The sequence below is a fragment of the Vulpes vulpes genome, chromosome 15 (assembly GCF_048418805.1).
Source record: "Vulpes vulpes isolate BD-2025 chromosome 15, VulVul3, whole genome shotgun sequence".
NCBI classification, from domain to species: domain Eukaryota; kingdom Metazoa; phylum Chordata; class Mammalia; order Carnivora; family Canidae; genus Vulpes; species Vulpes vulpes.
The window spans coordinates 111,767,806-111,795,244 of NC_132794.1; the positions used below are offsets into that span (position 1 = coordinate 111,767,806).

At 52.0% G+C, this 27,439-nt stretch overlaps 1 protein-coding gene across 5 annotated transcripts in view; it reads right to left on the reverse strand.

The window, feature by feature from the left end:
• CTBP2 (C-terminal binding protein 2) overlaps positions 1–27,439 on the reverse strand; it is a 157,158-nt gene that overhangs the window by 125,527 nt on the left and 4,192 nt on the right. The window contains exon 1 of one of the 5 annotated variants that reach the window (XM_072740356.1): positions 6,041–7,873. The exons of the other annotated variants lie outside the window; for them this stretch is intronic. The gene's annotated coding sequence lies outside the window, so the exon portion shown is untranslated. Of the gene's footprint in view, positions 1–6,040; positions 7,874–27,439 lie in introns of those variants that run through there. 5 annotated transcript variants of the gene reach the window in all.

The window sequence follows — 27,439 nt, forward strand, 5'->3', positions numbered from 1 at the left end:
TCTTTCCATGAACAGACATGAATCCAAGGAGCCAAGGCCAGGGCCGTGTTTAGGACCAGGTGCTAATGCAGACTGATAAATCAGGAAGCCCCTGCCCAGGGGACAAGCCACTGGAGCAGCCAGCAGGGTTTCAGACCCTCCCTCTCCAAGCCCCTTCAGGGCCAGTACAGCCTTTTGCCAACAAATAGCTCCCAAAGAGCAAAACAATTAGCTAGGGCCCATTTGGAAGCACACTGTAAATGCCATACGACTGTAACACAACGTTGTGAAGGATCATGTCCTATCAAAATAGTCTCAAGGTATGCCCCCACATGGGCTGGACATACCAGCCCCACATATCACCAAAGAGACTTTTAAAGAATTAAATATAGGGATCCCTGGGTGGCGCAGCGGTTTGGCACCTGCCTTTGGCCCAGCGCGCGATCCTGGAGACCCGGGACCGAGTCCCACGTCGGGCTCCCGGTGCATGAAGCCTGCTTCTCCTTCCGCCTGTGTCTCTGCCTTTCTCTCTCTCCCTGTGACTATCATAAATAAAAAATAAATAAATAAATAAAAAGAATTAAATATATAGAAAGGGCCCACAAGCTCCCAGGTGAAATAGAGCATGGACCCTCTGAAAGGCCGCCCACTCCCCTTTCATTCCTGCTGCTCCCCCCAGATGGTGGGCAAACTACAATAAAAGCACATGTGAGAGGCATGAGCAGCAGCAAGGCAAGGCTGAGGGACTCAGGACCTCGATGGAACCCTGGTGCTCAGACTTGGGCCACTCCTGGCAATCACCAGGCACGTGCCCCGCACTTAAAGAGTCAGACAAACCGCACTGGGAGAGGACATATGGCTTGCTGCCCAAACTGGAAGAAATTCCTGGGCACTATCCCTCTGACCTACTTCATAAAGTTCAAAGTGTGTGAAGAGTCCTCCAAAAACAACGCCAGACAAGATGAGCTGTGCAAGAAACTTCTCAGGGAACACGAAAAGGCAGTCAGAGGGAGATATGGGTCAGACTCTGGCAAAGGAGATGGGGGGCGGGGGGGGGGGACCTCCGCCTGTTGTGTACAGTTCAAGGCAGAGGAGAATGCTCAGGCATAATCAGTTGGCTGCTCAGAGGAGTCCCAACTCTTACAGAAAAGGCCTGGGGGTGCTTGGATGGTTCAGTGGCTTGAGTGTTCACAACTGGTAATTTTGGCTCAGGTCATGATCTCAGGGTCATGAGATTGAGCCCTGTTGTTGGGCTCCACGCTCAGCAGGGAGTCTGCTTGAAATTCTCCTGCTCTTCCTCTCCCTCTGCACCTCTCCCCACCCATCTCAAGTAAATAAACCTTAAAAAAAAAAAAAAAAAAAAAAAAAAAGAAAGAAAGAAAGGAAGAAAGCAAGCAAGGAAGCAAGCCAGCCAGGCCAGCTGGCCTGGCATCCCTGCCATGCTCAGGCCCCAGCTGGGGGCAGCCTGTGAGAACAGAGGCTCTATGAGTGCCAAGCTGGATTCCAGATGCAGAACACAGTAGTTAGGGCCACCAGTCGAATCCATTCCCAGGAGCGGAAGATACCAGAGAGGCACGTTTTCAAGGCTGCCACCCCATACCAGATCACGTCTACAGTTTTACAACCCAAGATTTTATTGTGAACTTCTCTAAAGACTGATGATCCCCTCTCAGGGCCACCCGGCTGCACCCAAAGCATTGGGGTGGATGGCATTTGGCAGCGTGAGGCAGGGAGCCTTGCAAGGACACCCACCCTCAGGGACTCACAGCCTAGTGGGAGCCTCCACTCGCTACCCCAACAGCAAACAAGAAGGGAGTGGGAGACAGTCTCCAGGAGGAAGCACCTAAATGGACATGAGGGGATGGAGAAGGGCCACCTTCTCACTGAGGCAGAGTGTGTCGCAGGGTTGGCTTGGATTGACCATCAAGGTAATGAATTTCCCAAACTAGGGTGTTAGTTACATGAACGCTGCTTCAACAAACCCAGAACGGAGTTAACAGCTCAACACAACACAAGCTTATTTCTGTATCACACAAAGATCAGTGTTCCTGAGCATGGGCAACTCTTCACAGGGTGATCCAGGGACCCAGGATGCTAGGTTACCTTCTGCTGGACAAATGGGGGGGTGGGAGGGGAAGGAGGGACAGACACTGGTTTCTTAACTACTTCTGCCAGGAAGGGACACCTATTCCAACCAGGACTCCATTGCCACGAACTGTCCTGGGACTTCTGGTAGATGCCCAGATAGCAGCAGTGCAGCCGCTCCAGTGTTAAGTCCCTACCAGTGAAGGGAAGCGTGGGCCTTTAATGAACATCTGGTCACCTCCACGCACACACCTGCCAACTCGGCCTTGGGACAGGCTTATTTTGGAAGCAATATAGGCTCTGGTTCTCTGAACACAAGAATCCAAGGCTATCTGACCATAGGACCTAACCTGAAAAGAGATGCCCACTCCAGAAAAGCATCTGTTAAATATTCCTGTTGCCACAGCAGTAAAGTAGAAGTCTGATCGCAACTCAACTTTTACTCATCAACTGAAAGTTTTAAGTTAAAAGACCCAACCCTAAAACTTTTAAATTTTAAAGTCTGCAAAATGCTCTCAAGTCCACCAAGTCTAAGATACTATCAAATCGGACACCGAGCATTATTTCATAAGTCACTAGGAAAGAAAATAATACTGTCCATTAAACTATGGCATGTATCGATTTCGTGACTGCTCAATCCCAGACATGCTCAATGGTGAACATCAACAGCCTAGGAAGCAGCACAGAAATCACCAGTTCATGGACGGGGAGCCCCAGCCTCTGTCCTGGGTTGGGTGACTTGCCAGAGGTTACGTAGCCAGTTGGGGAGAGGGAGTCAGTTTCCAACCAGCCTGGCTTAGCACCTACACCTGTGTCGAGCCCCAGCCCATTTGCAAACTCTCAAAGAACCAGTCACGCTCCAATATCCTCACATCCATATAGACTCTCCTTCAAATGGCAAATCAAGCACCCTGGGTGGAATATTCTTATAAACTCATTTGAATTAAAAAAAAAAAAAAACCCACTCCACTAAAATACGGATTTTCATCTGCATAACACTTTACCAACAAATTCCGCAACATTCGAGTGAGAACAGATGATGTACTGAAACATCAAAAACAAGAATCCGATTTGGTAAACAGTTGAGCGCTATTTTCACATCATCCTAATGAATTTAGTTTCAATAAACGCAAATCAGCAAACGCTCTGAAAATTCTAATGGTATGGCACAAAATGATTCTTTGAATGACAGCCCCAGAAAGCAAACTCTTCCCAGCAAGTGACAGATACCACAAGAGAAAAATCAAAACAGAGGACTCCGTGCAAAAGGTCCACTTATGGCTGGTGGGTCTGAAACTTGGCCCTGGGCATGCTGCCCATGTACAGTTCCCCGGACTGTGTGTGAAGCCATTGGAGGAACTCTAGACCCCTGAATCCTACTCAAACTGCTCAATCTGATTACCAGGTGTCTGGCACATGCAAATATGGGTACAGCAGGTGGGTCAGCCGCCACAAAAGACACTGCACAGATTTCTGGTCATATTCTTGCCGAGAGCAGGCTCCTGTCTCTAGATCAAACTCAGTAGGGCCCCCAGCATCAAATCAAGGGCAGGAAATGTCTGAGGATAGGGAGAGGATACAGGCCCAGACTCCCCCACAGCCCTACTCAGCTCCGCACCATCCTCTACGGTGTGTCTGAATCCCGTGGGCCCTCTGAAAGGGGTTGGTGCCCAGGTTAAACCTCAGCAGTGACTTTACTAGCACTTGGTTGAACTCAAGAGTGCAGTAAGCAGGAGACAGGGAAACAGATACTCTGGAGAGACGCAGGCAGAGCCATCTCTTCCAAGAGGCGTCTGGGCCCCTGTCTTCTCCATCGGAAAACGGCGGCTGTTGGTGAGCTGTCCTTGGAACATGTCTAAACACAACTGTCAACCATAAACCACTATAAAAGGCTGGACTGGTCTTTTGAAATGATGTTTTAGCTTGGACAATTAACAAATTCAGAATCGTTTAAAAAAAAAAAGCTCCCTTTAAAAAACAAGTGTACCCGTCTCTCCAGACTGCGAGCTCTGTGAGGACAAGGAAGTGGCCCCCTATTACTCTATTTCTCCTGGAGCCTCACATGTGGGAATCAACACACGATTACCTGGATTCTGAGTGTCTGACAGATACTTCCTGGCCGTGGCCCCAAGATTATAGGAGTTTGTGTTTTGTTTTGTTTTTTTTCTTTTGCATGGACAATGAAGTTCGGTTCCAAAAAGAAAGGCACAGAAAAGCATTTAAGACTTCACTGGTATGATTTTAAGCAAGAAACAAGATCTGATTTTAAAAGCATGTCATCAGCAGGAACAAATAAAAACATGTGAAAGCCACAAACACATTATTTTTCATTTGCTGTGAGTCCAAGGATCAAGGTAGCCCCCAATGGCCAGACTCATGCAGCTGGAGCTCTTAAATCCATCACCTATTCCGGGCCTGCAGCCTTTCCATCAAGTAATTGTTATGACTCCCAACTCGTCAACAGGGAGGTGGAGGCTCTGAGCCTCATGCCACAGTCCACAGCGCAAAAGCAGATTCAAACCCAACCAGCGGAAGGCCAACAGGACAGGAAGAATAAGGTGAAATGGGATCAGGCTTCAAGACGGACCCCCCCATGGAGAATTTAGGACTCTCTGCTTCTGGCCACCCCACCCCCTTCAGCCAGGTGGCCAGAGGGGGTAGCAGACAACACGGTTCCAGCTCTGAGCTCAGGGCCCATCCAGGAACCCCAGGCAGGGACTGGGGAATCCGCGAGACCCCATGACCCTAATGGTCCATCACCTACTGGCGACTCCTCAATGAGAAGGGAGCTGGCCAGGTTCCCAAAGCAGACGAAAGATCACAAAACACTCGGCTAGAAAACTGTGCCACCTGCCACAGCAGTCCCAGATACCCAGTTCTGCACAGCAAGGAGTCCCCAGCTGATGAAGGTGAAGCCCCCGGCACCCTCACCCTCAGGTGCCAGCTCTTTACCCACGAGAGCTCAGGGAGGGAATCAGCCGACAGGATCAGACCGGTAGGGCTTCATCCCATCTGAACCTCCAGGCTTTCCCTCATTCCCCTCCCCAGCCTGGAAGCCAAGTCAGGCACAGCCCTCCCCCTGACCCCAGCTGGGGCCTCTCAGTCCAGCCTGCTGGCCAGCTGCCCCTACCCCACCCCTGAACCCCCAATGGCTTCATCCCAACGCCACTCAGTCACCCAGGACCTTGTGATGTTTAGAATCTCAAACCCTTTCCCTTTCATAATAAAGGGGAGGCAGCTGGATCCCATCCCACAGTGGGCTGTGGGGCGCTGCCACCCACTCAGGCCAGCTAGAAAGCCTCTCCCTGACTCAGGAATCAGTTACCATGAGTTCACTTCCTCCTCTGTGGGGACACCAGCACCCCTCATCCCCGCCCCCAGCCCGGTGGCCTGAAAGCAAGACAATTCCTGGCAGCTCCTCCAGGGCTTCCTTTGTTCCCCGTTCAGCACCCACCCTGCAACCCTTGCCGCCTTGACCTCCTCCCTCTCCCTCCTGTCCTGGAGGATCAGAACACATCTCCCCACCCCAGATGACAAAGAACCCCAGGCAGGGGCTCTGAACAGTATGAGTTCCCAGGCTGCTGCAAGAACTGCCAAGAGTTGGATTCTTGTCCTACAAAAATGCATACAGGACCCTCCCCACCCCATCCCCTTGACTAGCGCCACCCCTGGGGCTCACAGCCACCCCGGAGCATGGAGCCCTGAGAGGTCCAGGGCCTGAGCCCTGCCACCAGCTTCTGTCCTTCCCACTGACCGAGGCAGGAAGACCGGGAGGCTCCTCGAAGTGACTTCTCAGGAGGCCGGAGACGCAGCTTTCCTGACTTATAAGCAGGAGGGGCCCTGAGGCCGATGGGATCCCAGCAGCTAGGGCTCCCCCACCCCCACCCTCAGCCTCACGTGCTCACAGGCACCTGTCCTGCCAACCTGACCCCACTTTCACTCCCGGAGAAAACGGCACAGCCCCAAAGGCCCTCACCTGTTGATGGGAGACACTGGGCGTGAGCGGCTCTGGGTCACCTGGTGTCTGGCCCTGCAGCACCGACGGACCTGGGACCTGTCGCGTCGGACACACGGTCGAGGAGCTGGGCTCCCCGGAAGCCTCTCTCTGCCCGGAGCCCCCGTCTGTGGGGCAGGGAGGTCGGGACTCGCTTGATCCTCTGGCTCATGACTTCCCAGGGCGTCTGGCCCACGGGCAGAAAGGGCCAAGTGGCCTCAGCTGAGGGCGGCGAGGCAGGGCAGTGGCTCTCTCCAGTTGCCCGTTAGAATCATCGAGGAGCTTCGCCAATTACCCACGGCAGGTCCCACCCCGAGGCCGCCGACTCGGAACCTCTGAGGGTGGGGCTGGGCTGAGACCCTTTCCTCAAAGCCCCCAGGTGATGTAGGTCCAGACGGGGATGCTGGAGGGAACTCAGGCCGCCCCTCCCCAGCGCCACCCGCAGCGCACAGCCCACCTCCTTCCTGAGGCCCTCCCTGACCTCAGTGTCCACGGACCGGAGCCCGGGTCCCCTTGCTGGGGCTGCCCTCTGGGTGGGAGGCTTGTCCCCGCTGCCATCCCTGAGAGGAGGAAAGGCCCCCACCCTCCCTCGGTGTGGCCAGACAAGGAAGAGGCAAGAAGGAAAGCGAACCCCCTCTGCCAGGAATGAGGGTGCTCAGCACCTTCCCAGCCTCCCTAGCCAGGGGTGATTCACGCCTAAACCACCCCTGCAGAGCTGCCTGAACCCCCACCGTGTCCCTACCACAGGCCGGGGCTGCGGAACTGGCACCCACAGTCGGTTAGAAGGCACCGTCCAGAACACAGGCTACGAATCCCTCCAAAATAGCTCCTCCAGGCCACGGACACCCAGGGACAGAGACACACAGCGCGTCCTCCCCAAAGGCTAACAGGACGTCCCCGCGGAGGTGCTGCCCGTGGCCTTGAAAGAGGCCGGAATGATTTCAAATGGGCTGCGGGCACAGACGGGGGGGGGGGGGGGGGGGGGGGGGGGGGGCTACTAGGAGGGGCCAGGTCACCAAACTCTCCCCACCCGTGTGACATCACCTCCAGGATATGGGATGTTTATTTTTAACAAGGTCTCATGTTCCTGCTTAGCTAAAAATCTAAATTCCCCCTCTGGGGGCACCTGGGTGGCTCAGTGGTTGAGTTTCTGCCTTCGGGGCGTGATCCCTGGGTCCTGGGATCCAGTCCCACGTGGAGCTCCCCGCAGGGAGCCTCCTTCTCTCTCTGCCCATGTCTCTGCCTCTCTGTGTCTCTCTTGAATTAATTAATTAATTAATTAATTAAAATAATAAATTCCCCTTCTGGGTCTTCACATACCAGTGGTGCCCAAATCACAACTCACCAAAACCTCGAAAGCACCAACGATCTCAGAGGAAGGGTCTAAAAAGAAAAAGGGACGGGGAAATTGAGGTGCTAGAAGGACGGTCTAGGAGGAACGGGTCTGCTGGATCAGAATGGGTTCTGTGTTTTACAAGGGGCTACGATACGAGCCTATAGAGATGGGTGTCCCCCCTCTGGGTGCAGCTGCAGAGACCAAACCCAGAGCAGGGCCTCGGGAACCCCTGCTCCCCAACATCCAGCCCCCAGTCCCCACGGTCTCCAGCCCCCACCAGGCAGCCAGCGAGCAGCCGGTTCCCCTCAAGGATGGCGAACAGCACACATACAATATCAAGGGTCAGACTTTATCTTTTAAATGCACAGTGTGCCTGAGCCAAAAACAAAACAAAAAGCCTTTCCAAGATGCTTTCCAAATTCCAGAAACACACTGGGCTGGAAAAATGGAGCCCGGTTTCCTCTTATTTTTAATCTCACATTGGCTAGGTTTATAATAAAAGAGAATTACCTATTTATTTGCTTACCTTACTTGGAAAGACAATAAATTGGAAAGGCTTCATAAATCTCACAGGGAAGTCTTTAAACAAGGACTGTCAGCAAAAATCCGTAAATAACCTTCTGCCAGTCTCTAGCAATCACCTCCACCACACATTCTTTTTCCTTCCTGCTTTTGTACTAATCTTCTAGCAAACAAATCCAATCAAGCACCAAAAAAAAAAAAAAGAGAGACATTTTTATTCTTATTGAGGTAAGGCTCAGAAAATACCCGGGAGTCACCGGGCCGCTGACTGGGGTCGCCTGTAAGAAGGATCCGCTGCAGGGGAGGCCCCAGGGGGCAGGCCGAGGGCTACCTCTGCACCCCCCAAATGCAGCCACACAGCTCCCCCCAATTCACCAAACCCAGGTCAGGAGTCAGCTTCACAAACGGAGCCAGGGACTCAGCGTTTTAATCTCCAGCACACCATAGGCCGAACCCCGAAACAGACGCCTAATGACACAAGATCATGCTCAGGCTGACAAGTTGTGGCCTGTTGGCCCACCTGGGGGTAGGCTGGTGTCAACGCTGGCTGTGTTTGCGGCCAGCCCTGAGAACCCCAGCATCGGCCAGAGCTGCAGGATGCAGGCAGCTGCTGGTCAAGTTCATGCATCCCTGTCCTGCCGGTGAGGTTCACGGGTTCCTGGCATCCCTAAACCCATCCACGAGGCCCCATTGCCACCACATTCGCAGGACTTGCAAGGCAACTGGTGGATGGGGTTGATTAAAATGACCTTCGGCAGCTCTGAGAGCGGGGAAGATGGACAGTCTCACACTGAGGTTTCAAGGACTGTGCTAAAAATAAGTTTAAATAAGAGGCAGGAGGAGGCTCGTGGATAATCAAATGTGCAAGACTTGAAAGAGCTGCTGTAATCAATTTACATATCAGGAAAGTAAAATTACCATAACCAGAGGGAAAATTTCTCCAAGCCAAAAGGTTAAAAAAAAAAAAAAATTTGACCAGCAAACCACTACCCAGATGGAAATGGAAATGTGTCTTCAGAAAGCACCACCCCCTTGAAATGCCTGTCTGCTTCCAGAGCCTCGAAGCTTCACTGCAAGACCTCGATTCTTGGGTGTGAGATGCATGACTCAGGAAACCCAAACCTACTTGTGCACATCCACAGGCTCACTCGGACAGTTAGCTCTGCAAAGGACGGGGCTTTGGTCTCAACTCCCCCTGAGGTTCCTGTGCAGCAGCTGTCACCAAGAACTGTGTCCCTGCAAGCCACCGAGCTGCCCCGAGCTTAACCCAACTCAAGAACATCCAGCCCGTGAGAGGCACTTAGCTGTATTATTAGGGATGCGCCAGATCCATTTATTTTTATATTGTCCTCCTTGGCCCATTCCTGGCACTCAACAAAAAGCAGCTATATTCTTATTTATCTACCAAATGAATGTATTTCTAGTATTCTTGAGCACAGGCAAAGGCCCTTCTTAGCTGGCTCCCTTTGAAAGAGTCATTTGACGATGTGCACACCTCAAGAATGTTCTCTTTCTTTTCCAGCTGGGCCTAGGCATACAATAACAGCAAGCTGCTCACCCCTCAGGCAAAGCAGAGTGGCTCCCCATTCACTTCCTTCCAAGTCAGCTGGAATTTTAGGATCCACCCAAGGGAGCGGCTTCTCACCTAGAATTTGCCCTGTGGAGACAGAAGGCGTCCGGAGAGCAGGACAGAAGCAGGAGCTGGGCTGCCTGGAACCGCAGTCCTACTGTGGTCACAGCAGGGCACCACAGCCACACGAAAAGCTTTGATTGCTGTGCATAGCACAGCAGATGTTTATTGACACCCTTCGGACCATAAAACACTTTTCTCTCTTATCTCTGTGCTTTCAACTTTTGCCCTAAGAAACTCCAGCCTCTGAGCAAGTTTCTTCCCCCTGGCAAGGGTCAGGCAAGGGAACTGGTGTCACAAGGCTGTCTGGCGGTATGTGCCCGGGCACCTCACAGCAGCCAGGTCCCGCAGGCTCTCCAGGCTGGGGGAATCTGGGCCTTCCCCCTGCCTGTGGGTAGAAGCGACTCCTCCAAAATCACCATGGCCAGAGTGGACTGGTGGCCGCATACAGACAACTTCTGCTCAAGGTCCCGGACGCCAGTTCAAACAGCCCTTGTCCCACTGGCCTCTGAAGCCGTCCCGGGGACACGGAATGCCAACCTTTCTGCTACTGACCCTGGCTCCAGTCTCCTTGCACTGAGAAGCCCCCCAAAGTCCTATATGCACGTGTCTGCACCTCCATCTGCTCCCTCCCTGAATGGCAGCCCATACACGACCACCCTCCAAGAGGCCAAGGATGCTTAGACATGAATTTCAGGCCAGGACAAGGTCAGGTTCAGTCTGAGCTCACAGGCTTCAGGGGGTTTCCTAACACACCCAGGAAGCATTGTGAGCCACTCTGGCTCGAGCAGCGCGTTCTCCCACCCTCAGAGCTGGGCCCTGGCGGGGAGGCACTGAAGACAGAACCAGCACTGAAGACATTTCCAGCAGCCATCAGAAAAGTCAATAAATGCAGCAATCCCCAGCTAGCACTTTTAAAAACTCCCAGATTCATTTCATAAAACTCCCCCCCCAACTGAACGGAAACAGGAGAATATTAAATACTATGAAGAAAGCCAGTCAATGTCGGCGCCCATGCAGTGACAGGGAATGCTCTGCAGCCCGTCCAGCCCCACCTCATTAAGCACCCCTCATCAGGGAGACCCTGACCCTGGGGTGCAGGTACTAGGGTGGGATGCTGAGCGGGTGGTCCACTGCTGGATCCGCCAGCTGCTGACCTTCCCACCAGAAAGCCCTCTGGTCCCTCCAGGCTTTCCCCACGCCGCCCTTCTTGCCCTTCTTGACCACAGGAAGGTGGCTGGCCTGGTTGGCCTCTGCCTGCAGGAAGGCAAACGGAAACCTGAGGGCACCCCACTGCTGCCCCGTGCCCCCAGGAGTCACAGAACACCGAATGGCCACACTGCCTGCTTGCTGCAAAGCCACTTCCCCCAAGGAGGAGAAAGGAGGAAGCAGCCAGTGACGTGGTGGTCACTCGCGATCCCTCTGGACCTGGAGCCAGCAGCCTGGGTGGACAGAGAAGCACCTGTCTCCGGACACCTTCCAAGAAGGGCTGGCAGGACATTGTGTGGAGGAGGGTGAGCAGCTGTTGCGTGCGTGTCCCCAGGAAGCCCGGGGACAATGGCCTGAGAAAGCACCCAGGCCTGTATGTATGGCTTTGGAACCAGCGCCTCTGGGCAGAGAAAAGACAAGATTCCAACTACAGGGACTGGCCTTTGATCCAGCTAAATGCTTAAGTCTTGGGCTTCTTTGGGACGGCACGGGCAGTGCCACACCCAAGCAAGTCTACCTGCTGGGACTGGAGAAGTCCCCCTGAGCCAAGTGAGACCCCTGGATGTCCTGGGAAATCCCGGCGCCTCACAGGACACCGGTGCCTACCTCCCCAAACTTCCTAGGCTGGCCTTTCTGCCGACAAAAAGGGGCGATTTCATCAGTGGCCGGCAGGGGCGAGACATAACTACCAAGGGGCATGGGACAACTTTCCTTGGTGATGGAACTGGTTCTGCAGCCACTTGGTGTTTACATATCTTTTGTCAAAACTTGTAGGACTGCAGGTGGAAAGGGTGAATCGGAGCTGTATGGAAATTACACCTGTGTGAAAGTTTCTAAACATCGATCCCCACGAAGGACCAAAACAAATAATAAAACAAGGTATCCTCCCCTGTAGTCCCAGGCGGTGACCTCAGCCTCCAGCTCTCCCCAGGAAGGCACCTCCGTCCCAATCCCAAAGTCCCAATCCCAACACCCAGCAGAGTGTCGACGTCTCCACAGAGCGTCTCTGAAACTCAGCTGCACATCACACAATCTTGTCAGGGGAGACCCTTTCATTACCTCCAGCAGCTCGGTAGCCAGGAAAGGAGAAATGACACTCCCCTCAAGTACCCTTCTTGGTTGCCCCTGCAGTCTCCTCCATCCCAGGCAGCCTCGTCTCGGTCCCTTTATTCTAACTGCGGACCCATCCGATCAAGCCAGGAACGGACAGGCTACCCGTGGCCCCACCCGTGGTAATCATCCTGGGGAAGCGTGGGACGTGCATGCACGGGCAAGGCCATGGCCCTCTGAGAGCCCCCAGAGGCCACACCCAGCCCAACAAGTCCCCATCAGTAGGTGTTGGGACTGCAAGCATGCCTCAATCCAGAGAAGCCAGGGATCCCCCACTGAAGGAGAGAAGAGTAGCCCTGGAGGTCACTCAAGATCAGAGCCAGGACAAGACCGGAGCTTTCCCTTGCTGCTCCTTCGTTAAACAGGATCACCACCACCCTTGCCCCTGAAGATGACCGGTGTGGGGCAGAAGATAAAGAGACAGTGACAAAACAGCCTTCAGCCCTATCCTGGCACCTGGGCTTCTCTGTGGAGGGACACAGCAGGCTCATGTCCAGGAGCTCAGAGTGAAACAGACACTCAAGCTCTGGTGTAACATAAGCTGGGTGAAAAGGATGACAGACCCACCACGTAGCCCAAGGACTTGAGCAGACCCCCAACGAGTGACCTACCATATATGTAGCCCAAGTACTTGACCCACCGTCCCCCTGTCCATCCACCACCCATCAGGCACCTGGGCCTGTTAGTCTGAGTACCAAACACTCTTCTGACAGCTCCTCCACCCTCGACATTGCCCTAAAAGGCCATGCCTGGCGATACTGATCTGAACTCAGGGCCACCCCATAACCCTCTGGGCCCTCTCTTTGCCTCTTCAGACCCAGAGTCCTTCCCACCACACTTCATTCTCTCTACTCCAACTCCAATAACTACTACTGCTCCGACTACGAATAAGAATAGTAATAATGCCCACATGGGAGATCTTCCTCAAGGTGCATGTCAAGGGCTTGCCATACATTAAGTCGTTTAACCCTCACAGATTCCCTGAGCACCCATCGGCCCATTGTGAAGACATTCAGGCACATACGTGGGGTCACTTCCCAAGGATTTCACCAGGGGGCTGGTGTCCTGGGACCGGAAGTCCACATATGTTTGTTAGTTTTAAAGATTTATTTATCTATTTGACAGAGAGAGAAAGAGAGAGAGAGAGAACACGCACAAGCAGGGGAAGTGGCAGGCAGAGGGAAAAGGAGAAGCAGGCTCCCTGGTGCCAATGTGGGGCTCGATTCCAGAACCCCAGGACCAAAACCTGAGCCTAGGGCAGATGCTTAACCAACTGAGCCACTTGAAGTGCCCCTGGAGATTATGTTCTTAAGCTCTACACAGCACGTCTACAGTGGTCAGAGAGCACTACAAATGTCTTTTAATTCCTCCAGCGGGCCAACCTCCCTGGGCCCTCAGCCCAGGAATGACCTACCCTCCGCCCATGCACTGGTGCAGCAACCTGAGCCCATTCCAGCTCTTTCACGGTCACCACGGCTTTGCTGAACCTCAGGATAAACCCTCCTTGCTCCTGCTTGGAGGCTGGCACACAGTAGGAGCTCTATTTGCTGAAGAAGCAGATTTTTGTTCAACAGGCCATTTTCAGAAAAAGCAAATTCATTTCCGTGTCACTGCATAAATTTCCACAAATCAATCCAAACTGAGTTCCTTCATCATATAGCGTAAAAATTTTAAACCCTATGCATAAAATATGATACATCTATTTTTATTTGATCTACAAAATTATAAAGCTTTCCTAAATCTCTTAAAGGTGGTTTTTTTCCAGTAATGCATAACTGCTTAATTGGGAAGTGTACAAAACGTAATTACACTGCCTAACACTACAATATTGCTTATGGGAATATCTTTGTTCATGCATTCTGCTTTATTTTATATTTAATCTCTATTAGGATGTCTATATGAAAACAGATAGGTACGCTAGTCTTCATAAACACCATACATCATAGTCATTTCTTTGCTAACCCAAGTCCAAAAGCAGCCCCAAAAGGAACTGCTAGGACCCAAATCCACTTCTCATATTCAAGCAGAGTTGGAGGTCTCTTAACCTGTGGCCCCAGACATCTATCCCTGGGCCACCTGGCCAGGTAACGGTTAAGGTAATGGCTAGAATTTCTCTCAAAGTAATGTCTCTGTGTGCAATTCAAAGGGTATCCCAAACTTCCCCCAGAAAGCAGTTACCTAAACCAGAAAGGGTCCAGAAAGGGTCGATCTTTTCTGCTCAAGACCAGTTAACGACCTAACCTCAGCTCAAGGAGTTAAGGGGCCCCATAAATCACTCCTCTGAGGACACCAAGCATGTCCCTCAAGTTCACCTTGAAACGAGCACCTAGAACTCATGCCAAAGGCTCCAGACTCTGCAAACTGGGTGGACTTCCCCACATCCCTACCCTGCCTTTAAATTTGTACACACATCCTCATCCTTAGAGTCAGGTTATCTGAGGGGCGCCTGGGTGGCTCAGTCAGTGAAGCACCTGACCGGCTCAAGTCATGATCTCAGGGTCCTGGGATCAAGCCCCACATTGGGCTCTGCACTCAGTAAAGAGTCTGCTTCTCCCTCTCCCCCTCCTCCTCCCTCCCATTCATGTACCCCATGCACACATGTGTGCATACTCTCTCTCAAATAAATAAGTAAAATCTTAAAAAAAAAAAAAAAAAGAGTTGGGGTATTTGGATAGAAAGCCACTCTTCAGTCAGCTCAGTATTGGTAGAGAAGAGGCAGGTTAGACCCAGCTCCACCATTTATGAACTGTGAGCCCATCTGCTTGGCTTCCCGAGACCCCCTCTGGGGATTCCACAAGTGGAAAGTAACCACACCTCCTCACTATCTCCTATCAGGGTTGTCACTAAAAACAAAGTAAGCTCGCGTATGATAAGGAGTTTCTACAAACAGAATAAAGGTGGGTTGTCATCTCTATGGAAAACATAAGCTACCAGCCTCAAGTGAAGCCTACTAATTAATAAATTCACTGATCAAGATAAAAAGGATCTGCCACAAAAATGTGTTTACTTACATTTCTAAAACAGAAAGTGCTGCTCCCAAATCTGGGTTTGGCAACACAGGGAAATGATGCCATCGGCACCCGGAGCTTGATTTGTTCACCTGCATAAGGACGTACACGCACCTGGTGGTACAGGCCCCCTCGTCACGCTCACACAGGCCACCCTGAAAGTCGCCGCGCCCGTCTTGGACTTGTGGACACAAGGAGTGTGCTTCCCTAAAAAGTGACTCAGACTGGATTGAAACTTAATTTGCAAAAAGTTTCTCCCCTGGCTAGCATGCTGTGATGACATTCAGCCCACCCCCTCAGTGAACTCTGTTGACTGGTCGAAAGCATACGTATTGGGGACGCCCGGGGGGCTCAGGGGTTGAGCGTCATCTGCCTTCAGCTCAGGGCGTGATCCCGGGGTCCTGGGATCGAATCCCACACTGGCCTCCCCACAGGGAGCCTGCTTCTCTCTCTGCCTGGGTCTCTGCCTCACTCTGTCTCTCATGAATAAATAAATAAAATCTTAAAAAAAAAATAGGGGATCTCTGGGTGGCTCAATGGTTTAGCACCTGCCTTTGGCTCAGGGCATGATCCTGGAGTTCCGGGATCGAGTCCCATGTCAGGCTCCCTGCATGGAGCCTGCTTCAACCTCTGTGTCTCTGCCTCTCTCTCTCTGTGCCTCTCATGAATAAATAAATAAAATCTTTAAAAAAATAAAAATAACCCCTTCGGGTCAAGTGCGTGCATCTGTGTATGGAACCAGGTCCCCTAGTAACAGGTACCTGCAGAATTTCCCGCCCATCCCTAGGAAAGCCTGGTGCTGTTCTAGGGGGTGGAGAATCCCTTTTAAACCAAGAAAAAAAAAGACTGGGTTGGGCAGAAATCCATATTTCCATTTCCAAATCTATTCATTCAGATTCTGAGGGGGAGGGGGTTATTCAAGACATATAAAATCTTTCAATCATTTGTCGTGCCAAATGTTCAATAACTAGACTCAAGTGTATGGATGTGTGCTGGGGAGTGGTTTGTTTTTCAAGAAAAAGGGTCTGTGTGCAATTGGCAGGTTCTGGGCTGGCTGCACTAGGAACCACAGGGACCAGTTTGCTAAAAATACAGATGTTCTGGCCCCACCTGAAGCTTCTCCCACGGTGTATTGGGTCGAGCTCCAGGAGACAGACTCTTGGCCAGGTGTGCCCAGAGAAGCCCTGCTCCAGAGGCCACCCTCTTCTTAAACCACCTAAGCGCAGGCCCTCCCCAGGGAGGGCACGAATCACTCATGTGAAAACCACCAAGCCCACAGCCAGCTTTTTACCACTAAACGCACGCACTGGATCCCTGGCCTCCCCTCCAGGGGCAGAGCGGAGCAGGGCCTGGGGTGGGGTGGGGTGGGGTGAGGCGGGTGGAGGAGTGCAGGCACTTTGGTTAACAGGGCTGGGCACCAAGACCTCTCTGGGATCCCAGGAGAGCCCCTACTTCCAACTTTATGTTTTACAGGGATGGCATCAGAGCACTTCCCACGCGGATAAGCCTTTAGGGCACTGAACACCACTCCCCAGGAGCTGCAAACATGGACATATGACATTTCGGCCCCTGACCTCCAAGATGCCCTCTCATTCCAGCCCCGGATGCCTCCTAAGGGCATTTTCAAGGATCATCTTGCTTTCCAAGTGAGGTTTGTTTTTTTTGTTTTTTTTTCTTAATGGCACAAATTGAGCCCAAAGTCCATAAAATGACCCACCCGCCCTGAAGGCAACAAACTGTTCCTTCCAAGACCCCAGGAGGACATCTTCCTGAACATAGTCCCCCCACCCAGGGACCCCCTCACCATTTCATACTCACAGGACCCTACTACTCGAAACCTGCAGCCCAACACGAAGTGCAGAGCGAGAGCACGGGCCGGGTGGTCGTGTGCACACCCGCACCGCACCTGGGCAGTGGGCACCGGGTCAGTCCCTGCGAGCGGATGACCGCCCTGGGAGCAGATGACCAAGTACCATCCTATTTTCAGGGCCACGGTCGGGAAACACCAAGCAGCAAACTGGTCACTAGGCGGGACCTGGGCCGGTCACCAGAGCTGCTATTGACCGCCGTGTCCACCGCTGCCAGGAAGGCAACCCCGACAAAGCCATTCTCTGGGACCGGCATGACCCTCCTACTGTCCACTCGGGACCTGGAGATCGGATGGGAGCACGTGAAGGCAAATGCTTGCAGGGAAGGGGGTTGACCGTCATGCCTTCTCCTAAACAGATTCCCCTAGGAACGTGGCCAGCCGGGCCCACGGGCACTGTGCCCCATCAACTCTGTAGAGAAGGTGCGGAGCACTCAGTGGTGCTGACTTACACACGGGGCTGGCTCTCCAGCGGGCCCACCTGTCCAGGGCAGCTGGAACAGGGGCCCCGACCTCCCCTGCAGGCCGTCCTCAGGCAGAGGTAGGCAGCACCCAACGCGACTCTTTCTTCCTTCTCTGGTAAGGGCAAGTAGCTCTTAAATGGAAAGTAAATATTTTTCTGGGCCTTTCTCAGTGACCTAATACAGAGGAACATTCCAGTCTAAAAACAACTAGTTTTCAGAGCATCACTCTGGCCCCAGGAATCATGGAGACGATGGGTTGCTCCCTAACCTAACCAATCACGACCCCCATATCCCTGTATTTTTTTAAACAGCGTAAGGATTCGGATCTCCAAGCCTCAACAGGATCCACTACATACCCATTCCACCCAACACTTCACCAGGCTCCATAAAATTCACCCTTCCTTTTCGTGCAAAGGGTGTCCCATCCATTATGGGACTGCTCCCCTAGGACATGGCCCCTAGGACATGGCCTGACATCTGTGACTAGCAAGCCCCATCTCAAAGCCCAGGAAGCCTTCTCTCCTGTCCCCCAACACCCAAGGGGAACCCCTCTTTCCACTGCCAAGGTCAGGACTCTGTGATCTCTACCCAGTCCGTGTGAGGGACGCACGAGGAACCTGCTCCAGTGGGCATACAGCACCTCGGGGCAGAAGCAGTTATTTATTTTTAAAAAGTTGAGCAGCCCAGGTGGCGCAGCAGTTTGGTGCCACCTGCAGCCTGGGGTGTGATCCTAGAGACTCGGGATCGAGTCTCGCATCGGGCTTCCTGCATGGGGCCTGCTTCTCCCTCTGCCTGTGTCTCTGCCTCTCTCTCGCTCTCTCTGAATGAATAAATAAATAAATCTTAAAAAAATAATAAAAATAAAAAAATAAAAAGTTAACAAATATCCATGATATGTCAGGCCTATTCTAAGCAGTTTACAATTCTGACCTTCATTCTAGACTCAGAGACAGAAGTCCTCTCCAAGGCCTCGGAAGATTCCTAATACAATCAGGCAACTTTCCCTCCCTCCTTTGCCACACACTTCCTTGAGCTGTCTCTCCAATCTGATGCCTCTTCAGGGGGTGAGTACGGATTTATCTTGTTGCCTATTCTAAGGTCTTGAGGTCAGGGGTGGCTCTCCTAGGGCCCAGCATCAGTCTGGGAAGGAAGACATTCACTTCCCGATGTTTCCATAGGGCCTCTCCTCTCCCTCGCCAGAGGGAACGGGCGGAGGACACAGGTCACCCTGCGTGTGCTCTGAAGTGGGCTGCTGGGATGGCCCAGGGCAAAGCTTCTGGATCTGACCCTGGAGCCTGCCATGCCAGGTGATCATCACCAGGTTGTAAAACTCCCCGCTACAGGCAAGGTCTAAAAGTGGTCCTGGCACTGACCCCGCTGTCCCTCCCCCACTAACAGAGAATCCAGGGCGGACTCCCACCAGTCTCTCTCTCCCTCCATGCCCCCAGCCTGCCTGCTGCTGCCCCAGATGATGAAAAGAATCACAAAAGGAAAAAAAAAAACAACAACAAAAAACTTTTTAATCCCTGGTGGAGAAACAATTGAAAGAACTAGAGTTATACTGGCAAAGTGCGTTTCAAGTGGTTTGGCTGAGCTGGGGAGGGGGGCCAGCTTCGAAGCTCTCAGGCCCCGTGTGACACACACAGTAAGAACACAACCCAAACAACGGCCAGTCCCAAGCCTCTCCCTTCGATCTTCTGGGACCCGGGAGACTCAAATAAGGCAAGCTCACAATTATCACCAAGAAAACTCAAATTGTGTGGAGCTGTTTCCTTTGCCCACTACTTGGAGCACATCTGGCCAGTTCAGGAAGGAGAAAAAAAAAAATTACCCACGGTTCAAAGTCCTCCTTAAATACTCAGGAAGACATCATTACAGATAGAATTCCAACTTTAATTCTGAAATCTCCTGGCTTTTGTCAGTTGAAGCCACGTTCTTAATCCCAGGCTTAGTTGAGAAATGAGAAGAAAGGATGTGTATTTAAAAAAAAAAAAAAATCCTCAGCCCTGTCGGATAAGCAACGAGCATCTTGGAGAATAGACATTATTCTGCACAGAGGCCAAGGCAGAGAAAAATCGGGTCTCGGGAAACCTGGTGTACTCACCACGGCATCAACACGGGCATGTGGGGCACTAATCAGATGGCCCTTGTGTCCTGCCAGAGGTCCCTGGATGCTAAGCTTAGGGGCCTTTCTGCAGAGCCAGGGAACCCTGACACACAGGGACACACACGCCTTCTACAGCACAGATCCAAACGTGGATTCTGAGGCCACCCATGACCCCCGGCTCCCATCAAGAACCTGCATGCAGGGGGGGACCAGCCAGCAAAGGCTGACATAGCTACAAGGGACATCGATTGGAGCGTCATCTATGCGTGGATGCCTGACGCCCCAGCCTCGTCCACTCTCCAGGCAGTGTAGCCCGAAGCAGCCTTTCCCTTGCTCCTGTCCCATCCAGGTGTCTGACCAAGCCCCACCGCCCTCTGCGGTGGGGACTGAAGCCCAATGGAGACCTGTCTGAAAACCACATGAAGGACTTAAAATAGAAATAATACAATCACTACCTACGCTAGAGCTGAGCCAGCACTCTGTGGCTAATGGGACCAGCTGATCAAGACACCCCCTGCTTCCTGGCCTTGCCCTCAGCCCTCTAGACCAGGCCGAACCCAAGAGCTGAGTGAGACGGGGTGTTTGCGGGGTACCCCCACCACCACCCCGACCACCCGCAGCCCCCACAGGGGGCCTTGGAACACCAGCAAAGATGTCAGGGATTTCCCAAGCACACACGTGTTGGTGAAAGGAAGAGTAGGAAAGTAAAGGAAAGCCTGTTTTTCAGGAAAATCTCCACCTTGTGGGGACCTTACCCTGCAGGAAGCCAAGGTCAGCCAGCCCTCTCGCGTCACCTGCTCTGGGTGCCTTTCAGGTGAGTTAATCACCCAAGCAGGCTCCTCTCCAGATTTCAGGACACACCCAACTTTGTGTCATTCCCTTTCAGTTCTCTGATAGACTCTTTGAAAAGAAGGCAGCTCCTTTTGTTCCGGAGTATGATTTCAAATTCCTTTCTAAGGCCAACACAAACGCAGGGCAGCAACCCAAAGGAGGTTTACCCAGCAGAATCAAGTTTCTGGCCGGTTTTTACAGGAATGGTGCAAACAGACTATTCCAATTAGGTGAAATCCTCCCCATCTTTCCTGCCTCTCTTCCCAGATGCCCCTGTGTCGAACACAGAAAGCAACTCCATGGCATAATGAATCCAGTTGGAAAATGAGCAGCAGCCAGAGTACAGTGAGGGAAGGGAGCATCCACCCACCACCTCCAGCCCCTCCCCACCAAAGGGGCACACACCAGGAAGGGGGACTGGCTTTAAAAAAAACTCTGAGATCACTAACCTAGACCACAAACTTGGACATTTGAGTCTGATAAAGATATGTGGCCACCAAATCCAATTTTACCACAAAAAAAACCCTAAGCACTGTGAAAGCTATCCACATAATCCCTGTGTGTGTGTGTGTGTGTTGGGAGGAGGTGGGGTGGTTCCATCAGACACCCAGAAGGAAGCAAGGGAGAAAATGAGATTTGAGAGCACAGAAGGGGTCTAATCTGGCTATCAGGGCAAAGCCATCCCCAACTGTACCCAAGTCCCAACCAAAAGCCAAACATCTCAATCAATTACAGAGACACCAGCTCAAGATGCACCGGGAAACTAAGCTTCCGGCTCCCTTGGTTCCTTAGCCTTCCTGACCGGCGGGTTCTTCACTGGTAAACCACCACCCTCACTTCTACCCGGGAGAGAAGGAACGTGGCTGGAGCAACAGCATTGTGCCGGCTCCTGAGGTGCTTCCGGATGCCTGCTCTCCGCCTACACACAGAGCCTGTGATCCCGAGGGCAGAGCTCCCCCCACGATTCCAACGGGGGCCCCTGACTGCTAAGCCTGCCTGAGGCTTCTGATCAGGAGCCATGCTGTTCATTAACCCAAAAAGTGTAGGGAATTTGAAACAGGCCTAGTCCAGGAAACTATCTAGAAATTCCTCCCCGGCATTAGATTGTGAGATCCTAACAAAAGATCACTAATCAAAGACGGAAACTTAAAACAAGCCAGATTTCTCATAGCCCCATGTGATCTGGAAGTCACCCCGGGCCTGAGAAAGAGGTTTGTTTCTGAGAAGCTCATGTGAATCCTGGGGAGAACATGCCAGATTTGGGGTAAGCCTGAATTCTCACTTCCCCTCTGCTCTCAGGGTGACAAGACAGGCTCCCAACACAGGAGGAGGTTCTCGTCTGCCAAGGAATCCTGCCTGAACCCCACCGCCAACGGCCCAGCCTAGTTCGAGTCCCGGCTCTGCCGCTTGGGGCAGGGGATGACAGGCAAGTCGCCCAAGGGCCTTTTGTGGCTGCTATCGCCCCACCTCACCGTCAAGATTGATGGCAACATACACCAAGCGAAGGAGTAAACAAAGATACTAAGTAAATGCTCAATGAAACTGCAGTTGTAATGTCACCTTAAAAATAAGAGTATTATTTAAAAGGCCTGGGTGGACGGAGTTTCAAATTAACGCCAGCCAGGAGAGGAAGGGTCAACACACAGAGCTTCTTCCAGCAAGAGAGGTGCAAAGTTTGTAAAAGCCCCAGGCCATCGCCGCTACACTCACTGGAGGGGGCTGCAGTGTGACAAGCCGGGCAAGGTCACTTGTCCTGGATGCAAATCATGAGGAAGGCCTGCGTGGCCCTCGCGGCTCCTGGCAGCAACGACCACCGCGCAATTGCTAGCACAAGTAAAACACCCAGCCTGGACGGTTCCAAGAGGAGGGCCAGCCAGCACCTTCCAGGGGACCGGATGCTGGGCCAGCCAAGCGGCGAGGATGTGGCCACTGCCCTGAACCAGCCGACCTTCCTGGCCCCTTGGGGGCCCCCGCAGAGCAGGGGGGGGGCAGACAGGACCAAGGAGACCCCAGGTGGGGATCCCTGGAGCCTACGACCGCTGGGGGGCTGGGGGTGGGGGTCTCGGGCTCGGTCCTGCCAGGTACCTGCTTTGGCTCCGAGGGGGGGGGACGTCCCAGCGGGTGTGGGCGGTGTCGGGCCGGACCCCCGCCGCCCGGGATCGGACCCCACACAATGGCCTGTGGGAGGAAGGAGGAAGTGGGCCCGGGGGGCCGGGCCATTTCTCGCACCTCTCCAAGGCTTCCCCACGGCGGGAAGCAGCTGCATTTACAAGTGAAAGGGCCAGCGCCAGGGGAGGGGCGCTTCCGGGGGTGTCACGGGGGCGGGGGGGGGCGCAGGTGCGGGGCGGGGCACAGGTGCGCGGGCCGGGAGGGGCGGGCCGGGCCCCGAGGTCAGGGCGCCCAGGTCAGGGGGTCCCCGCACCCCGGAACCGCAGGCGCCGCCAGGCCCGGGCGCGCGGGGCAAGGCGGCCAGGCCCCGCCCCTCCAGGTAGAGCGCGGCCAGGTGCGGCGGGCGGCCAGGTGCGGCGGCCCAGCCTGGCCCTCCCGCATCAGGAGGTCAGGCAGGAGACAGGAAGTCGCCCTGTGGTCAGTGTGGGCGGAACGCGGGGGTTCCCGGGCCCCCCCATCCCTCCCCGCCCCCCCACGGAAGCCAGAGGCGGACACCTGCCACCTCGGAGTTGGGGGAGGTGATCCACTACTTCTGCGCCGGTAGCACAGCGATTGCTCTGCTGCTGTTTACCTAGCCCGCAGGAGCCTCGTGAAGATTAATGACTGCGAAATGGTTTCAAGATCAAAAACATTCTGAGATTCTACTTGTAGGCACTTATATGTGCATACTGATATCCGTGCAGCAAAACATATACTCTTTATTCATTGCCCTCCTGGAGGGACTTCTAGCCCAAAACCAGAAAGCGCAGAGAAAAAGGAATCAGGTACATCTGAGTGCTCCTGGGCAGAAACGTCATTCCCACTTGGCATCCACGCTGGGCCTCCTGCTCCATCCAGTCCCTGAAGAGCAGATGGAGCAATCGGCCAGCGTTGCAGACCACAGTTCAACGTCTGGAGAAGGAATAGGAAAAAAACTTTTAAAATATTTGTCACCCCCACTGGGAAGAAAATGCAGCATTTTCTCCCAAACCCCACCCAGTTCATTAGGCAAGTGTCCCCAAGTGAGGGCTGTCCCGGTGGTCTCCAGTGTTTGGAAAGCTTTGTCCCACCTATTCACATCTCACGCAGCGGTCAGCCAAGCTCAGCCGGTGCTAGGAGCCCATGCAGCCAGGAGCCCATGCAGCCATCTGGCCTGGCAGCTTCTCCAGCAAATCTTCCCTGGTGTCACCAGGACTCAGTCCCTCCTGGCAAAGCAAGCCCATGTGACCAAGTGAGGCTGTTCCCCTCCAGGGGGAACATTCCCAGTCCCCTCAACAATTCCTGGACAGGGTGTCAAAAGCTCTTGAGAGCCCTCCCTTGCTCACTGCTGGCACCGCCTGGGAGCTGCAACATGCCACAGGCTCTCCACCATCCAAAAAGGCACTGTCCCCACCCCCTCCTGAGGCCCACCTGGGGCTGAATACGCAGAGAATAAACTATGCCTCAGTGCTTCTAGGCCTACCACACTAAAGACATCCATCAACAAAAGAATAAAGTCCCAGACAGAGCTCGTTCAACAGGAAAGGTGCACAAACCCTCTCCTGGCCTCACACACCCCCTACAGCAAAGGAACTTCACCTGTTGTTCCTCAGTCCCCCTCCCACACACCTGGGGCAGGCACACTAGGAGCACTTCCAGGTTGATTCCGGCCATTTACTCCTCTCTCTACGGGCTCTCTGAGAGGCCACACCATGAGGAAGGCTTTTCAAGTTGCCATACTGAAGGGAAACATCCCACTAGGCCAGAGAAGTTGACCTCTGTGGTCTTGGTCTACAGTTCCTTCCAAAGAAACTTCCTGGGACTCCTTGACACCATAATGAAGTTTTTGTTTGTCCTGGGCTTGGACAGATTGCTGCAGGCCAGATTTCAGGCCTGGCTGGAGCACAGCAGTGAGTTTACAACCCCTTGGCTAGCCTCGGCGCTGCAGAAGAACCCGCTCGCCACCTAAGTTAACACATCTTTTAAAAAAGGCCCTTCCACTCCCTGCCACGAAGTAGGCTGGGATGAGAGGCAGAAATATTGCCACTATTTCCAATCAATCTTCAAGCCAGTAACAGTGTCTTTCAAGTCGTAATTAAGGACTTATTTTAATGCAAAAAGCACATTTCTGCTGATCAACAGATTGCTTTTGAAGGGAGTTAAAACAACAACACAAAGGAAGGTGCATTTTTTTTTTTTTTTTGCATTTTACAAGTGGGAAAGATTTTAAGAACCAAACGGATGAAAAGCACTGCCCTCCCCCACCTTCCAACCCCCCCTCTGACTTTTTTGGTCGCCCCAAAAACAACAAAGTCCGGCCCACCAAGTTCAGACAACAACAGCTATTGGGGATTAACATCCTCTTAATACCACCGAGAAAAACCGAAGGCTCTGTTATTATCCAGGATAGAAGTCCCAATTCCTCATAAAATCAAAAGCATCACTTGCCCCATGAATAAGTTATAGAAACAGTTAAAGCAGATCATCTCTGAAACACTCCAGGAGGGACAGGAGAGGCTTGATACGGATGGAAAGGTCAACTGGCCCCCCAGGTTTAGCCAAGTGTACCTCGATAAAATCCAAACAGGGATCAGCCCCCAATGGTAGTCAATGTCTATACGGATTCCACTTAGGGTAGGGGCTAAGGAGAAAGGGCACAGTAATGCCTGTCACTTGAACTACAGAGTTGGCTCCGCTCTGGAACCTCAGCTGTCACATGGAGGCAGGAGGGCTTTGTGAATGGGGAGAAAGATGCATACAGAGGAGCGTTTTCAGAAAAGGCAGTGGCCGTACAACCAAACACGAAAACCCAACAAATACTCACTTTAGCTGTACTTTCCCTAACGCTACAAATGGATTAAAAACTACTTCAACATGAGGAGTAATAAAAATAAACACAACAGCTTCCTGCAACTCCAAATGCCTCAATTTCTGGTAAGGGTTGAATCGGATTCCCTAAAACTGCATGGTGGGGGGGGGGGGGGGAGTCTGCTTTTTACACTTTTCTTTGAAGAACGCTTCTCTCTGCTTTTAGAATCTTGATTCAAAAAAGCAGATTACTGAGAAGAGCGCACAAAGGTCCCCACAGTCCGAAAAAAAGACCACCTTCTAAGAAAACTCTGGAAAGGGAGTAGACCAGTGGCCCAGACTGCCATGCCAGGCAAAGACAGATGAATGTGCCTCTGGTTTCCATCCTGTCTGCAGCTCCTGAAGTTTCTGTGTTCTCGAGCAGTTGGAAGAATGAAGGCCAAACTGCCCCTTGGCTCCCGTTGTCAACATTCCACACAAACAATAGCCTGGCTCTCTCCCTATTGTACATTCTGTATTCATTTGTGAATCCCCCCCCCTTTTTTTTTGCACAATGTGCAAAGTCCTTTTCACCGGGGAAGTCCTAAATGCCCAAGTGCAGCCATAAATTTAGGCTTTAAACATCTATAATGATATCCAAAAACCAACTGCAGATGCTGGCCCAAACATTAATTTGTGGGTATCATTCGAGTCACATCGATTGCTTTTGGATGCCATCCATTCAATCTCGATCAAAACAAACACTGACCACCTTGAAAATGGTTCTGAAGTTTTTAGCGATGATTAAATATAATTTTCCAAATCCAGAGATAGGGTTTAAATCCAAACCAAACCTTTCATATGTCTTTGATATATATTCCATCAGACACAGACTTGAAGAATGAAATTAACTTCTGGGGACCCTCTGTGGGGAAAAGGCTTGCGTTTTCCCCCTTCCCCAGTGTGCTGTAACTCTAACTGCAGCAGTGTGAACTGGGACATGCTCACCAGCTGTAAGGGAGAAAACTGATATATATCTACCCAGGCAGTGCGGCCTCAGACTGTATATCCATTCCAGCATTTTCATGAGCCTACTAAAAGTTTTCAGTAGTCCACACGAGCACTCCTTAGCTAGTAATTCACGGGAAGATCTTGGAAGAGAAAGCACCCAGATATTTCCCTAGACGGTGTCACTTCTGCTAAGTACTTCTCTTCAAAGGGTCACGCAAACCGCACTCCCCCTTTTTTAATGACTACTAAACCGTGTTGCGGCCTATGTAATGGAACTATCAGCCAGCCAGTGGAAATATTACCTGAGTTGTGTGCCCTGCCCACCAGATAAATTTCCTCTCCTGATCATGTACTTTATGAATATATGGTCTGTGGCCTATATCAGGGACGCGGGGACACTTAGCCTGCTGCTTGTCACTGATAGGAAGATTATTCACAGAGGGACCCAGGCTGCACTCACATACATTATGATGACAGCCCTCCTAGATTAAAGTGACAGTGGTAAAAAAAAAAAAAAAAAATGACAACAGGGATGGCCATTCCACCGTTGCTGCAACTCTTTAAATTTGTTCCATTTAGAGAAAGCGTTCAAAGCAAAGGGTGTAACTCTGCATTCAAAAAGTGATTCACGAAGGAAAAGGACTTGGCAAATGGCATTCTGATGCTAGATCTCAAAGAGGGGGCCCCCGAGCCTGAGATGCAGGCACTTTTTGTTTTTAATCCGAGAATCTCAAGGATTTCAAGTGGTGTGAGCCATCCTGAGCTCCCTTTGCTATAGTATTTAAACAGTTCCAACAATATCCTTTTCAAACGCCGAGCACTGCTTGTTCAGTACCGATTTTATACACTCATCATTTACTGACCTTGTAAGCTAAGCTACTCTGAACGCTGAAAGAGTTTGCAGGTTGATTTTGTAGTTTTATTTATTTGTTGTGGTGGTGGCTGTGTTTCCTCTCCCTTTAAAACACTTGCCAGACTTACAGATGCCATTTCTTTCGGGGGCTTTTAAAAGTCGAGAGTAAAGTTATCGATTATTCCCTGAAAGGATAACTGATTGGCTAGTTAATGATTATACAGATAGCCAAGTTTTCCTGTTTCATCTGTGTACACGACCAGATTAACAATGCCAAGGAAAGCAAACTCGACCCTGTAGGGACAGGAACAGGTGTGCCCTGAGTCTTAAAAGGCCAAAATATCTCACAAAGTATGTCACTGGTGTATTTTTACCAGGCTAGTCGTGTTTGTTTTTAAGTAGCCAAACTTTTTTTACTTTCTTAACCTTAAAAAGACACACTTGGCAGATATTTCTTCCTCGAGTTGATGACTAAGTCCCAGGAAAAGTTGCAACTTGTGCTTAGCAAAGAAATACATT